Consider the following 14,108-nt stretch of genomic DNA (forward strand, 5'->3'; position numbering starts at 1 on the left):
TTTAGTGCCTAAAGCAACATCCTTCACGCAAATGCCAGTATAACATAAATTGTGCCGGGCTCTGAGGAGAAGCAAATGTCAAAAATTAAGTTATTCTTCTGTTTGACTCACAAATCCAAGTAGCATGCAAATAAAGAGGAGCCATCTGTTCAGTCCCTGGGCCATTTGAAGTTAAGCATCCAGTGCCAGCTCCCTGTTACATCAGGTCAGCCCTGCTGGCTGGCCTCCACAGGACGTGCTCAGCCTTGCCCAGGACCGCCTGTCACCTCACAGCTCTCCGTAACCCTTCATGCTGCCCCAGAGCTCAGCTGCCATTCTGTCACTGCTTTGGGTTTAGGAGTCCAGAGAAAATGAGCAGCATCCTTCAGGAGGATTAATGGTCCTAAAGACTGGAGGTTTAGATTAGATATTTGGAAGAAATTCCTGATTTTGAGGGAGGTGAGACACAGGCAGAGGTTGCCTAGATCAGCTGTGGCTGCTTCATCCCTGGAAGTGTCCAAGGCCAGGTTGGACAGGGCTTGGAGCAGCCTGGGATAGTGGGAAGTGTCCCTGCCTATGGGACATGGGCATGAATGACATGGTCTCCTTAAGGTCTCTCCCAGCCCAAGCTACCCTGTGATTCTGTGACAGGGTCACATGCCAGCACTTCTGTTCTGCTTCAAACCCAGAGAGAGTAGCTTAGGCCACTGCTGGCTGGAGGTCTTGCAAGCCCCAGCTAAGTTGCTGTCCTTCCTCTGTGCTGTCCTCCTCTCAGCCAAAGCAGACTGGTTCCAGGGTCTCCCAACTCCCACCTCTTGTCCAAGGACCCACTCAAACTTACAGAAACCCCAGTGTAGCTCCAGGGAACAGAGTCAGTTGGCTGTCACTGCAAGGAGAGAACAGGAAGCAACAGGGAAGGAATACTCCCTGCATCCTCAGTGTATAAATAAAGAATCCGACCAAGCTTTGTCACTTCTTGAAGGTGCAGCTCCAGACCAAAATCCGTGACAAGGTTATGGAAGTACAGCAAACAACTTGCAGTGGTAAGAAAAGGATGATTGATTCCTTGGCTGAATCCCTCACTGGAGCAGGAGCATCCAGCTGGGCAGCTTGTGTTCAGGAAGGTTGACAGTTCAGAAGCACCAAGGTGCATCTGCAATGGATATGACAATACTAACACAGAGAATACACTTTCAGCATGCCACCTTCTTCTCCCATATCTGTGGTGGAAGTCAGGAGCAAAGTTCCTTTCTCCTGCAAGATGGAGTAGGCTGCCACAGCTTGTGCTCCCCAAGCCATGGGTTTCCTGTCAGAGAATCACAGAATCATTCAGGTTGGAAACAACCTCCAAGACCATCAAGTACATTTCCCTAGCACTGCCAAGGCCACCACTGACCCATGTCCCCAGGTGCTACAACCACATAGCTTTTAAATCCCTCCAAGGACAGGGATGCCATCACAGACCTGGGCAGCTGTGCCAAGTCTGGGAAATCCTTTCAGTAAAGCGATTTTCCCTAATACTCAATCTAAACTTCTCCTGGCCCAGCCTGAGGCCGTTCCCTCTCCTCCTGTCCCTGTTCCCTGGGAGCAGAGCCCGACCCTCTTGGCTGTCCCCTCCTGTCAGGAGCTGTGCAGAGCCACAGGGTCCCCCCTGAGCCTCCTTTTCTCCACACTGAGCACATTTCCAACTCCCTCAGCCATCCAAGTGTCAGGTGGGCTGAGCTGTATCGTGCTCTGCTTCCTGCAGGCTGGACCTCATCCAGAGTGAGTGTGCCTTGATGCTGGCAAGAGCCCCATGCATGCTTTGGTGCTATCCCTCCAGCGTCTGGACTTAGGGAAATCCCTAAAATGGCCTTGAAGGGTTTGGGAGCTGGGAGAGAGAACAGACACAGACATGCTGAAGCAATCATGACACACTTGCTGAGAGGGAGCACCAGGAGCTAACTGGGGAGCTTTTACAATGTGAGTCACTCACTGAGCCCCATCTCATGGCATGCTAAGCAGTATGAATCAAAGACTGAAAATGCAGGGCATGTCTTGCCCTACAGAAACACCATCAACCACTTTACTTTTTAAGTAATGATTTGCTATTGATTATGTGCATGAAGATGAGGTAGCTCCCTACCTCTCCTGCCAATTTCCACACTCAATTACATTACAAGTGGGTGCCAGAGTTGAGCCATTTCTAGCAGAGCTGAGTTACGGCTCTCAGGAGGGGATAAACTTCATGGATCAGAAATCTGTTGGGAAATTCCTGAGAGTACTTGGCCACAGACCTCCTTAAGCACAAGTGGAACAAACATGGCAGTAAGAGAGGGGTGCCCACATCTTCCTCGACCCTACAACCAAGTACTACAACAACAGAGCTCAGGAAAGTGCCCAGAGCCTAATTAGAGCCTCTGGACTAATGAGTGGTAGGTGCATGGGTAGAGATGAAGTTGGTCAGGGTAATTAATACCAATTAATGCACTCAGGACCCTGAAAAACAACTAAATACAAAGTGGAACAGGAAAAGTTGTATTTCTATTTCATCTATTTCCAATCTCATGCTGAGCTCCTCCCTGGTTTCACCCCATCTCAAGTTTGCCTGTGGCTGGGCAGGAGGAGATAACAACCACAAGCAGACACAAGCACCACCTTCTGCCTTGAGACACCTCCATCCAAAATTCCCATTCCTCCCAGCCTCTTGCCTGCTGTGCTGGTGAGTGTTTGCCAGACAAAGGCATGTCAGTCTTGTGTCACTCACTCTCTCCAAGGTGCTTTTGGCTGCAGTGGGTTCGGACACTTGATTCCACCTGGGTGTGTTTTTGAAGGCAGGGGATGCAGAAGGGAGATCAGGCAGCACCATCGCGTTGTTCCTGTCAACGTGCTTTACACAAACTTGTTGTTTTAAAGATAATCAGGTGCTAAGTTTGGATCTAGAGACGAGATGAAGCTTAGGAGTGTTTCCTTAGAGGCAGAGAGGGGCAGAAAATCCCTTCTGCCCCTTATGGAGAACTTTCTAGCTGGATGTCATGCTTCGTCTGGAGGAAAAAGATCCCAAACCTGCCTCTGCTTTTTGTTAGGAACACACATTCCTCTATCAGCAAACTCACAGCAGCTGCTCCTACTTTTCCTAATTTAAACCTTCCCTTTAAATCTAAAAACACATCACTAGTAATGGATTTTGACTAAAGCTGGGCACTTTTGACTAATTAAGGCACTCAGAATCAGATCCCAGTCTGGATCAGCTTTTAGCAATGGTTTTACTGGTTATTAGAGCAGAGATTCCAGGTTGAATTGCTGTGCTAGGCTCCTCCACCTGAAACAGATGGACTATAGAACAACAAACCCTAAAGGAGACCCTAAACACCATTCCTAAAATGGTGTTTCACTGGAAACATTTTATGAGAATCCCAAAAAATAGAGTGCAAGTATGCTGGAAATGTTCTAAATGCACACAGGGAGGTTCTCCCTGAGTAGCTGATATTGAGGGTGAAGCCTCACTGCTCAGAGTTTAAGCTGACAATGTTCTTCTGTGACTCAGCATCGTGCTGACTGCACTCAGGGACTGAGTGGGAAAGCACAAGAGCCTGATAACAGGGTCGGATAGCAGATGAAATAAAAACAAATCGTGATTGTTGTTGAAGTCTGGCTTAAAAAAAAAAAAAAAAAAGGAAGTCAATATCCCAAATCCTGAATTTCCAGAACACCCTGCCAAGGAAAACCATTAAAAAGAAAAAAAAATGGTGTCTTTTAGAATACCAGTTTTGGGACCAAGATCATTAGACATATAAAGGGGGCTGCTTGATATCCAAATTTCATGGATTTCCTGGATTTAGATGTGTTGTCTATTTTCCCGGCAAATCATATTTTCTTGCCTCACGCAATCCTTGAAAGGCTGAGGCGTGATAAAGGATCATCCGCAAGTTTTGTCAGGTTGGCTTGAGGGATGATTGTCTAACAACACACCGGGCACCTGGTGGCACCTGCAGCTTGTGATCCACATGGACATGGAAACCAAACATATCGTGAAGCTTTCTTTTTCGCTGGAGATGGCAGGCAGGGTGAGGCAATTAGGAAGGGAATGCAGAGGATCCAGAGCTGCTGGATCCCTGCAGGACCAGGGCAATACCATCACCTGTGCCCCACTTCATCAAGCCCATCCCCAGAAAACAGGCTGGGGGTCTCACGGCAGGATGACAGTGCTGGAGTGCCACTCTGCTCCATGTATTGGCTTTTCCTTTATCCCCATGGTAGGATTTATTTGTTGGGAATCATCAGTGTGGGACATGAGAAGCCAGGCCATGGGAACCTCTGAGGTTTACCAAGCCCAACAGCTGAAGCTGCACTTGAGGCGAGGTGACCCGCGGGATCAATGCAGGCTGGCAATAAAGAGCAGCTCTGAGAGAAGGACTTGAGGATGCTGCTGGCGAGGCCTTGGCACCGGTTGCCCAAAAAAACCTATGACTGCTCCATCCCTGAAGCGTCCAGAATGGACGGGGCTTGGAGCAAGCTGGTCTAGTGGAACGTGTCCCTTCCTACGGCATGAGGAGGGAGTGGGCAATCTCTCGGGCTATCTCACTCTGCAGGCCATTCCCCGTCTGTACTGCGATCCCACCCCTCACGCTCCCCCAGCCCCGCACCCGAGGGCAGCGGGCGGCGCTCTGGCCGGGGGGCGGCGCCTCCGCCGCGCTCCCCTCAGGCGGTCCCGCCCCCGCCGCGCGCTCCCATTGGCTGATCCTCCCCGCCGCGCGCTCCCATTGGCCGCTCCGCCCGCCCGTCCGCCGCGGTTTGTTTGGTCGCGTGGACCTGTCAAACCCGGCGGGGGTGGGGGGGGCGGGGGGGGTGAGACAGAGACCGGCAGCGACAACGAGGAGGGTGCGGCGCCCCCCCCCGGCGCGGTCGCACGTGGCAGCGCCCAGCGCCCCGACGGGACGAGGAGGGATCCCCTCACACACCCTCAGAACGTCCCGTGCGGCCCCCCCGGCGCGGGGCCAGCGACATCCGGGCCCTCGGCTCGCCCCCGCCGCCGAGCCGCCCTCAGCCGCGGGCCAGCGCCGCCGGACGGGGCGGGCGGTGCCGCGGTCCCCGCCGCGCTCGCTGCTTGTGCGTCCGTCGCCATCCGCCGCTGCTTTGCCCCCTCTTCGAGGTGCGCGGAGCTGCCCCGCCCCGCCCCGCCCCGTCCCGCGCTGCGCTGGCCGCGGATCCCTCCCTGCTGATTTCGTTTTAGACGGTAAGTCTAATTTATTTTCTATTTTAAAATAATTCTCTGCTTTCCTCCCTCCCGGAATTGCCGGGTGGGAACCGCTGCCTTCACCGACGGGGGTGAGCCCCGAGCGGGTCTCTCCATCCATCCCCAGCCCCGCCGGGACCCTCCTGAGGGGCGGGGGGGAGGTAGCGGCGGCAGCTCCCCCCTTCCTTCATCTTCCCTCCCCTGCCGTCCCCTCCCTCCGTCCCTCCCGGTACCGGGGGACCGTGCCCGGTCCTCCCGTTGGGTCCCCAAGCTGCAGAGGCAGCATCACGCTCAGGCAGCGCTGCTGTCACCGCCGCTCCAGGTCGGGCATTCCCCCGTTCTTCTTCTCCAACGGTCGCTAGTTTTTGTTGACTAATTGCTATTATTTTTCTTTTTCCTGATTAATTACTATTAGTAATTTTTATCATTATCCCCTGGATCGTGGCAAAACTTTTCGCCCGACTTCCCTGCTGCCTGCGGGGGCTGGCGGTGCAGCGGTGCGGTCCCGCTCCGCCAAGCGCTCCCTGACGTTTGGCATCAACTTACAGGATCGGCTTTTCCTTGCAGAGAAAGACGGGATGCGCGGGGTGATCCCGCCCCGTCCCGTCCTGCCTCATCCCATCCTTTCTCCTCTGCCCCCGGACGGCTCGGGATCGCCCCGGTGCTGGGAATCCCTCTGTTTTTAGCCCGGTTTTTACCCAGCTGCTGCCCGTGCCTGTGAGGACTGGGAGGCGGCAGTGGCTCCTGTCCAGGGTGACACCTCGGGCGAGGTGATGCTGGAGAGCCTCACGCTGTGTCACCGTGTCTCCTAGGTTTGCCTGGCGCAGGATCATCCCCCGGACAGCCCCGCATCCCGGCGGCAGCACCGAGACTCGGCGATGCGGTACGTCTGCTGCTGCGGGCAGGAGCGGCGCTTCCCGGAGCACGGGGGTCTGGGGGGAGGATGTCTGTGTGCCCCGGGCTTTGGGGCTCAGGGGCAGGTGGGCCTGGAGGAGAGTGTCCCTGGCATGGGCACAGTCTGGGTGTGGGGAGTGTGGGGCGAGCATCCCAGGGATGGGCACGGTGTGGGGCGAGCATCTCTGGGATGTGCTAAACCCAGATTTGGGGAGTGTGGGGTGATCATTTCTGGGATATGCTCAGTGTGGGGTGTTCATCCTGGGGATGTGCCCGGTGTGGGGTGGCCATCTGTGGGATATGCTCAATCCCGGTGTGGGGAGTGTGATAATTTCTGGGATATGCTCAGTGTGGGGTGATAATTCCTGGGATATACTCTGCGTGGGGTGGGGAGTGTGAGGTGATGATCCCTGGGATATGCTCAGTGTGGGGTGATGATCCGTGGGCTGTCCCTGGTGTGCTGTGAGCATCCCTGGGATGTGCTCAGTTCCATTAGGGGTGAGCATCCCAGCTGGTGTGGGTGCTTTTCCAGCTCCCTTGCCGTGGCAGCAGCTGTGGTATCCCCAAATGTCCCCGCTGTCCCCTGGCTGCATGCACTGTGCAGCAGGAGAGGGAGCTCACACCCAGCGGGCTAAACAGGAGGGGGACAGGGGTGCTGGGAGCCCCCTGCCCGCTGAAGGAGGGGAACCCCCTTCCTCCAAGCCCCCCTTTCCACCCAACCCTCTCCGCAGCTCCAGCGCTGAATTTCCTCCGAGCCCTCCTGCCCGTATTGTGCTATTGATTGCTGAGCTGAACTTCCTCCCGAAATCATTAAAGCTTAAAAAATTGATGGCACAATAGAGCCCTTTATTAGCCACATAACTTTTCTTGCTTTCTTCCTTTCTTCTTAGGGCTGCCTTTTTTTTTTTTTTTTTTTAATCAACACAAAAGGGCAGAGCCTGAGCTCAGATTTGTGTCCTGTGTCCCTGTGAGAGCTGGGCAGCGTGCCCTCCTCCACCCCAGCTACCCATCAGCACAGCCATGCCAGGCTATTTATTAGGAAAAATGGCAAAGATGGAATCGATGCGTGCAGGTCTTTTTTTCTTTTCTCCTTTAATCCCAGCCTCCTCTCTTTGCAGCCTACTGATAGGTCTATTTATTTGTGCTCTTGTAAATGAAAATATTTGAATGGGGACTGTAATATTTTATTCCCTGTCATGTCTATCCTTCGGTCTAATGACGGCTGAGTTCTTGCTTGGTATTAACTTACCATTTTAGTAACAGTTGAGTTTTCCTGAAGGAAATCCCTCTGGGCTGGCCATTACTGTGTCATTGTATAACGCAGCAGAAAGATGGATTACCTGGATGGATCTCCTCCAGCGTGACTTCACCAAGTGACAGGCTTCAGCTAATTTATCCCCGCTCCCGTTGCAATTGTTGGGATGGGGTTTATAGCTTCTAGGAAATATTTGTAGAGTCTCAGCGTGTACAATTGTAAATACAGGCACTGATTTGCCAGGTGGGACTGCTGGCAGCATCCTGCTTCACTGTGAAGCCCCAGCTCCTGGAGTCAAGTTAACCCCTATGAGTTCTCCTTTCATGGGGAAATACAAAGTTTTTAGTTTTTCTGGTTATTCAGAGAGGCTTTAAGATATGCTTTATGAGTAGAGGCAAGAGAAGAGGCAGGAAAAAAAGTACATTTCTGTGTGTGAGTGTGTTCAGGTGTTAAATAAATCTCATGATTTCGAAGCCAATATAGCATTTTGTTGAAGGATCCCTCAGCAGTCCTGTGCTGGAGCGGGGATTGAAAGTCATGTAGAGGGGACACTGCCTGGCTGCGTGGCCTTGGGCCAGTCATTTATCTTCTCTGCTGCAGTGTCAGTATCTCAGGAGCATGGCTGCCTGTGCTGGCCCATTTTCTGCTAGCCCTGTCTCAGTGCTGCACATTGTCCCTGTCCTCCTCACCACAGCTTTCATGAGGCACCCTGTTACTTTTAATGCACTGCATCAGGCTGGAGACCCCTGAGTGCAAAGTCACCACCCCCCACAGAATGCTTCCCTGCTAGGACAGGAGCAATGGGTGCATCCTTCTGTGCTGCCTGCTTGTCAGAAAAAAATCAGATTTGCTCTGGGTAATGCCATCCACTCTGTGTTCCCCCAGTTTGTCATCCCTGCAGAATATGGCGTGCTGCTGCCGAAAATGATGGAGCTGTACAACAAGAATAGCTCAGAGGGGTTTGTATTTGCAGATGACACTGAACTGAGTGTGGTTGACGTGCCTGAGTGATGGGATGCCATCGAGAGGGACGTGGGCAAGCTCGAGAAGTGGGCCCAAAGGAGCCTCATGAGCAGAGCCATCTTCAACTATACCTGGTTGCTCCAAGGCCCATCCATCCTGTCCTTGGACACTTCCAGGATTCCAGGGGCAGCCACAGCTGCTCTGGGCACCCTGTGCCAGGGCCTGCCCACCCTCCCAGCCAGCAATTCCCAATTCCCAATATCCCATCTGTCCCTGCCCTCTGGCAGTGGGAGCCATTCCCTGTGTGCTGTCCCTGCCTGCCTTGTCCCCAGTCCCTCTGCAGCTCTCCTGGAGCCCCTTGAGGCCCTGGCAGGGGCTCTGAGCTCTCCCTGGAGCTTCTCTTGTGCAGGGGAACAGCCCCAGCTCTGCCAGGCTGGCTCCAGAGCAGAGGGGCTCCAGCCCTGGCAGCAGCTCCGTGGCCTCCTCTGGGCTGGATCCAACAGCTCCACATCCTTCATGTGCAGAGGATTCCCTGAGGAATGAAGCTGAGGAAGCTTGACTCCAGGTGGGGTCTCATCAGAGAGGAGAAGATGCAATTAAAATTTTGAAAAAAAAAAATTGAAATAAATTGAAAAGGTCTGAGAGTGCCTAGACTGGGGCTTTGCAGTAATCAAAACCAGGTGCCTGAAGACAAATTTGGGATCTAAATCTGTGTGAAACCCTTCCCCTTCCTAGCTTGCCCAGGGTATCCCTGTAGTCCCAACCTCTGTCCCTTTGCAGTGGCACCTTCTCCTCAGCAGTGAGGACTTTCTGTTCTCTTCTCTTCTCTTGCCACGCTCCAGAAGCTTATACAATTTTTTTGGCGCTTTTCCCTGAAGTCATTATTCTGGGTAACATGGCTTGTTTGTTTATGCTTTTTGGTTTTAATCATACTTCTTTTTTTTTATATATAATTTATTTATTGTGTCTGAAAAGCTTCAGGGCTTCCTTTCTACTCCCCCACTCCCAGATGGTCGCCTATTAAAAAAACCCAAGGAAATATTAGAATAAAAAAGGAAATAGTTTGGTTCTGTTATGAATGAAGTTTGGTTTTTCCAGAGTGGGTATTGGAGAGAAAAAGAAAGGTAGAGAAAGAAGGATCAGGTGTGTTTGGAGGGAAAAGTGTGTCCTGCTCTGTATTTTCAGCTCTGCTGAGTCTGTGCCACTCATTTTACAGCACTCCTATGGAAAGGGATCCAGTTCTTGCTTTGCCTTTTATCTCACCACGACCAGCTCAAAGAAGCAACAGTCACTCTGGTCATTAATCTGTTTCATTTATTTAGTGAGACATTAGTTCTCTGTTACTGTCACTGGGAGGTACCTTGCTTATTTACATAACCTGGTTGGTTGAAAAGTCTTTGCATGGGGATTTTTTTGGCTTCATCAGGGCCATACCTTGCCAGGCCATAGCTGGGGTATTGCAAATCCAGCTGCTGCACTGCTCCGCAGCAGCAGGGCTTGCCTGCTGCCTCAGGGTGCTTCTGGAGCAGAGGAGAGCTGTGGGCTGATAGCATCTCATCCTGCTGGTCCATACAAACCAGCACTGGGGCATGTGTTTATTGCTCCTGTAGGAAGGCAAGTCTCCAGGGCAGCTAGGGAGGCTGTCACAGCCAGGACAAGCCACAGGGACAAGATGAGATGGCCTCAAGTTGCACCAGGGCAGTTTAGATTCCATATTAGTGGAAATTTTTTCATGGAGAGCATTGGCAAATGTTGACATGGTCTGCCCAGGGCAGTGGTGGAGTCCCCATCCCTGGAGGGATTTACAAGCCATGTGGATGTGGCACCTGGAGATAATGGGTTAGTGGGCTTGCCAGTGCTGGGGAAACAGTAGGACTCAATTTTAGAAGGCTTTTCCAGCCTTAAAAAAGGAATTCTGTGGTTCTTTTGTCTGGGACCAGTTTTGCAGAGGTCTGCATGGTCTAGGTGTTTTGGTGGCACACACCTCCATTTGAAAGAGGACATGGTGGCCCCATGTTATGCCACAGATGGGGCCTATATGCCTCTTCTGATTAAACACTTAGACAGGTGCTCTGTGCATCAGAGCTGTTTGCTTTGCTGGGCTTTTCCTTGGGATTTGAGGACATTCTCTGCCTTTGCAACCATTCCCCACCAACACCGCTTGCTGTTCTCCTGTGTGATCTGTAGAGCTGCTGTTGTCTCTTGCTGCTGCTGTCAGGCTGCATATTGATGGCACAGCCTCAGTCATGGTTGGCACCTGAATGAATTACAGCAATACAAATAAATAAGAGAAGAAATAGTATTTGCGAGAGCAATGGGTTGAAGATCTAACATTTATGCAGCACCATTCATCAGAAATGACACACAAATGCTCTGTACACTCTCACATGCACATAAAACGCTGCACTCAGGCTTCAGGGTAGTGTCAGCTGTTTAATAACAAAGCTGCACTATGGTTCAGGACCCTAAATGCAAAATTACTTCTTCTTCTTATAGCTGCAGGGAAAATTTAGGTCCACAAATAGCTTGAACCCTATAAGAAACTCTTGGATACCCTGATGGACATAGTGTGGACATTTTATTTATGTCTTTCAGTGGGTAAAATCAGCAGCTCTATGGTTTATCTGAAAGCTGTTGCCTTTGCCAGCCAAGAGAATTGGTCTCCTTTGGGTTGTGGGGCGCATGATGCTCTAGAAATTTTTAGAATGGTTCGGGCTGGAAGGGACCTTAAAGGTCACCCAGTCCCATCACCTGTAATGGGCTGGGACAAATTCCACTATCCCAGGGTGCTCCAAGCCCTGTCCAACCTGGCCTTGGACACTTCCAGGGATCCAGGGGCAGCCACAGCTGCTCTGGGCACCCTGTGCCAGGGCCTGCCCACCCTCCCAGCCAGCAATTCCTAATTCCCAATATCCCATCTGTCCCTGCCCTCTGGCAGTGGGAGCCATTCCCTGTGTGCTGTCCCTGCCTGCCTTGTCCCCAGTCCCTCTGCAGCTCTCCTGGAGCCCCTTGAGGCCCTGGCAGGGGCTCTGAGCTCTCCCTGGAGCTTCTCCTGTGCAGGGGAACAGCCCCAGCTCTGCCAGGCTGGCTCCAGAGCAGAGGGGTGGCCTTTGTGCTGTGGGGCCTCTTGGATTCTGTTGCTGATGGCAGGAGCCTTTCCAATGCTGTGGGAGCCCTCTCATTGCATTGTGTTTAAGAGTCACATCAGAAGAGGAAGCTGGGAGAGAGGAGAAAAGTTTACTTCTTATCCCCCCACCCACTTTTTTTTCCCATTTTAATAAAGAAATCCTATTTTTACATATTTGTTTGCTCCGGCCTTATCCTTTCTCCAGGCTTTGTCTAGCGTGAGACCTGAAGATTTGCATGCTTGATCAAGTCTGATGGCAGTAACCAAATCAGCATTAGCAAATGTAGGGACCTCAAGGTAACTGGCAGGAGATGAATTCCATGACTGCCACGGAGATGAGCCCTTCTGTAGAGCCTGTTGTGCCTTGGCACAGGGGCACGAGTCAGAAGCCACTGGCAAGTTTGAAATATGGATCCCTTTGGGGCCTTTGTTTTTAGGTTGCCTTGCTCTGTGGTGAGCCTGTGATCAAAGGGAAGCCGAGAAAAGGGTGGGCAGGAGCATGGTGACCTCCGCCAGCTCAGCAGGCTGAAGTCCAGAAGATGTGAGAGAACATATTTGGGGTAGTCATGTTGCTTCTGAGCATCTTGGTTATGAATTAAACAGGGAAGAAGAGAAGCATGATTGTTTGTAGTCACTGAGGGTTCCCAGCAGGGATTTGTGGCCAGTGCTCTTACTGGTCAGCCTGGCCTGTATGAACTGTCCTCTTCTTTGGATGTTTCCAGTTGGAGTTTCTTTTTGGGGCTGGAATTCCATGCTGGGAACCTTGATCTTCACTCCAACCCAATGCCTCCAAGCATTGTGATCATTTGGGCTGTCCTGTGCAGGGCCTGGGGTGGGGCTTTGATGGTCCTTGTGGGTCTTTCCAGGTCAGGGTATTTATTCTGTTCTTCTATGATTGGTGCAGAGCTGCTGCTGGCTGGTGCCCTGGATTAATTAAATTAATGTCTGATATGCAGTTGTTTGTTTTCTCCATGAGAAGATAAACACTTCTTGGTCAGCCTGATCAGAAGCACAGAGTTGCCATGTGAATTGTAAGCAAGACACAGGCAGCAGGGTTTCTTTCAACTGTTTCAAGCTATTAGGCTGTAAAATAAGTCCTTGCATAACATGTAATTAATGCTGCAGTGCATTAATTTCCTGTGTTCAGGTTTTAAGGTTAAAGTGACCCAGGATAGACAGGCTTCACTAAACAAACACGGACATTTAAATTAATGGTATCAGGTTAGAAATGACCCATTTTAGGGTTCCTCTTCAAAATATGGAAAAGAGTGTTAATTTGACTTTTTGTGACGCTGATGTAACTTGAGTATCCCATTTAAGTAGATTTGTCTCTACCTGTATGTACAGACTCCTGTAGCACCGTGTGTGTTATGTTTTGATCCCTTTTTAAATGTCTTCTATAAAATGGTTTGGGTTGGCAGGATTCTCAAAGCTCATCCAGGATCCCTTCCACTATCCCAGGTTGCTCCAAGCCTTGTCCAGCCTGGCCTTGGAAACTTCCAGGGACAGGGCAGCCACAGCTTCTGTGGGAAACCTGTGCCAGGTCCTCTCTACCCTCACAGGGAAGGATTTCTTTGTAACATCTAATCTAAATTTAAAACTCTGACTTTAAAACCTATCACTACAAACCCATGTGAAAAGTGCCTTTCCATCTTTTTTGTAAGCTCCCTTTAAATATTGAAAGGAGCATACCTGTGGGTCTTCAGGGGGAACAGAGAAGCAGATCATTTTACCTCCTCTAAAATGGTCTAAAAATGGGGTGCTATGTGTAGCACAGCTGAAAGTAGACTTTTTTTTTGGGTCACCTCGATTGGAAGCCTGGTGTGCTTGAAAATTATATAAAATAAAAAGTTCTCCAAATCTTCCACAAGTGCAATTCCCCCATGTTATTTTCACATGTTGCAACAATTTGTACTTTAAAGGCACCATTTTAGTAAAGCTTAGTATTGCCTCTCCTGCATTTTAGACTTGCATAGTTGTGCAAGAGATAATTGCCTGTTTGGGAGACAAAAAAGCTAATTTTGCCTCAGGCCCTGTACTTTTTCATAACAAAGTTGGTCCTTGTTGGGAAGCAGCTTGCGAGTGGTGAGAGTGTGGATGAGTCTGGAGGGGCACAAATGGGTGGATGATGTGCAGGTGTGGTTTAAATGAAAAAAAAAAAAACAAACCCCAACCCACAAACCATTTTTTCTGCCACACTCAATACTGCTGGGCACCTTCTCCTCTTGCCCTCTGCCTCATCTGGTGCTGCACCATGAGCTTGTGGGGATGGGGAAATCTTTGGGAGTTTTGGCAGCCACCCTGGTGGGTTTGGCATGGGGTGTGTGCCCTCAGTTGTGTGTTTGCATCTGTTTTGCCCTTACACTATTTTTATTGGTATTAGGGGGTGTTTTTAAGTGGTTTCCAATATGCAGACGTTCAGACAGTGTGCCCTGAGGCTGGTGGCTCCTTGCAGTGCTTCCCCAGGGCTCCCCACACTGCACTGGCCCCGGGGCTGGTGGTGCCTGGGGTGGCTGGGCTGACTAAGGAGTGTCTGGGGACACATGTCCTGGGGACACCCAGGTATTGAGGTGACCCAGAGGGGTAAATCTTCCTTCCTATTGCCATCCTTCATGCTCGGGGTTGTCTTCTCCTGCTCCCACATCTCCGGTTTCTCCATCACTCTGATCTTGTGC

At 51.1% G+C, this 14,108-nt stretch overlaps 1 protein-coding gene across 3 annotated transcripts in view; it reads left to right on the top strand.

The window, feature by feature from the left end:
- The first annotated feature begins 4,834 nt into the window (after window positions 1–4,834).
- The window catches only part of ZBTB7C (zinc finger and BTB domain containing 7C), a 153,757-nt gene continuing 144,483 nt past the window's right edge, over window positions 4,835–14,108 (top strand). For all 3 annotated transcript variants that reach the window (XM_072922035.1, XM_030258107.4, XM_072922037.1), the window contains exons 1-2: window positions 4,835–5,194; window positions 6,007–6,077. The gene's annotated coding sequence lies outside the window, so the exon portion shown is untranslated. The remainder of the gene's footprint in view (window positions 5,195–6,006; window positions 6,078–14,108) is intronic.

The sequence above is a fragment of the Taeniopygia guttata genome, chromosome Z, assembly GCF_048771995.1.
Source record: "Taeniopygia guttata chromosome Z, bTaeGut7.mat, whole genome shotgun sequence".
Lineage (NCBI taxonomy): Eukaryota > Metazoa > Chordata > Aves > Passeriformes > Estrildidae > Taeniopygia > Taeniopygia guttata.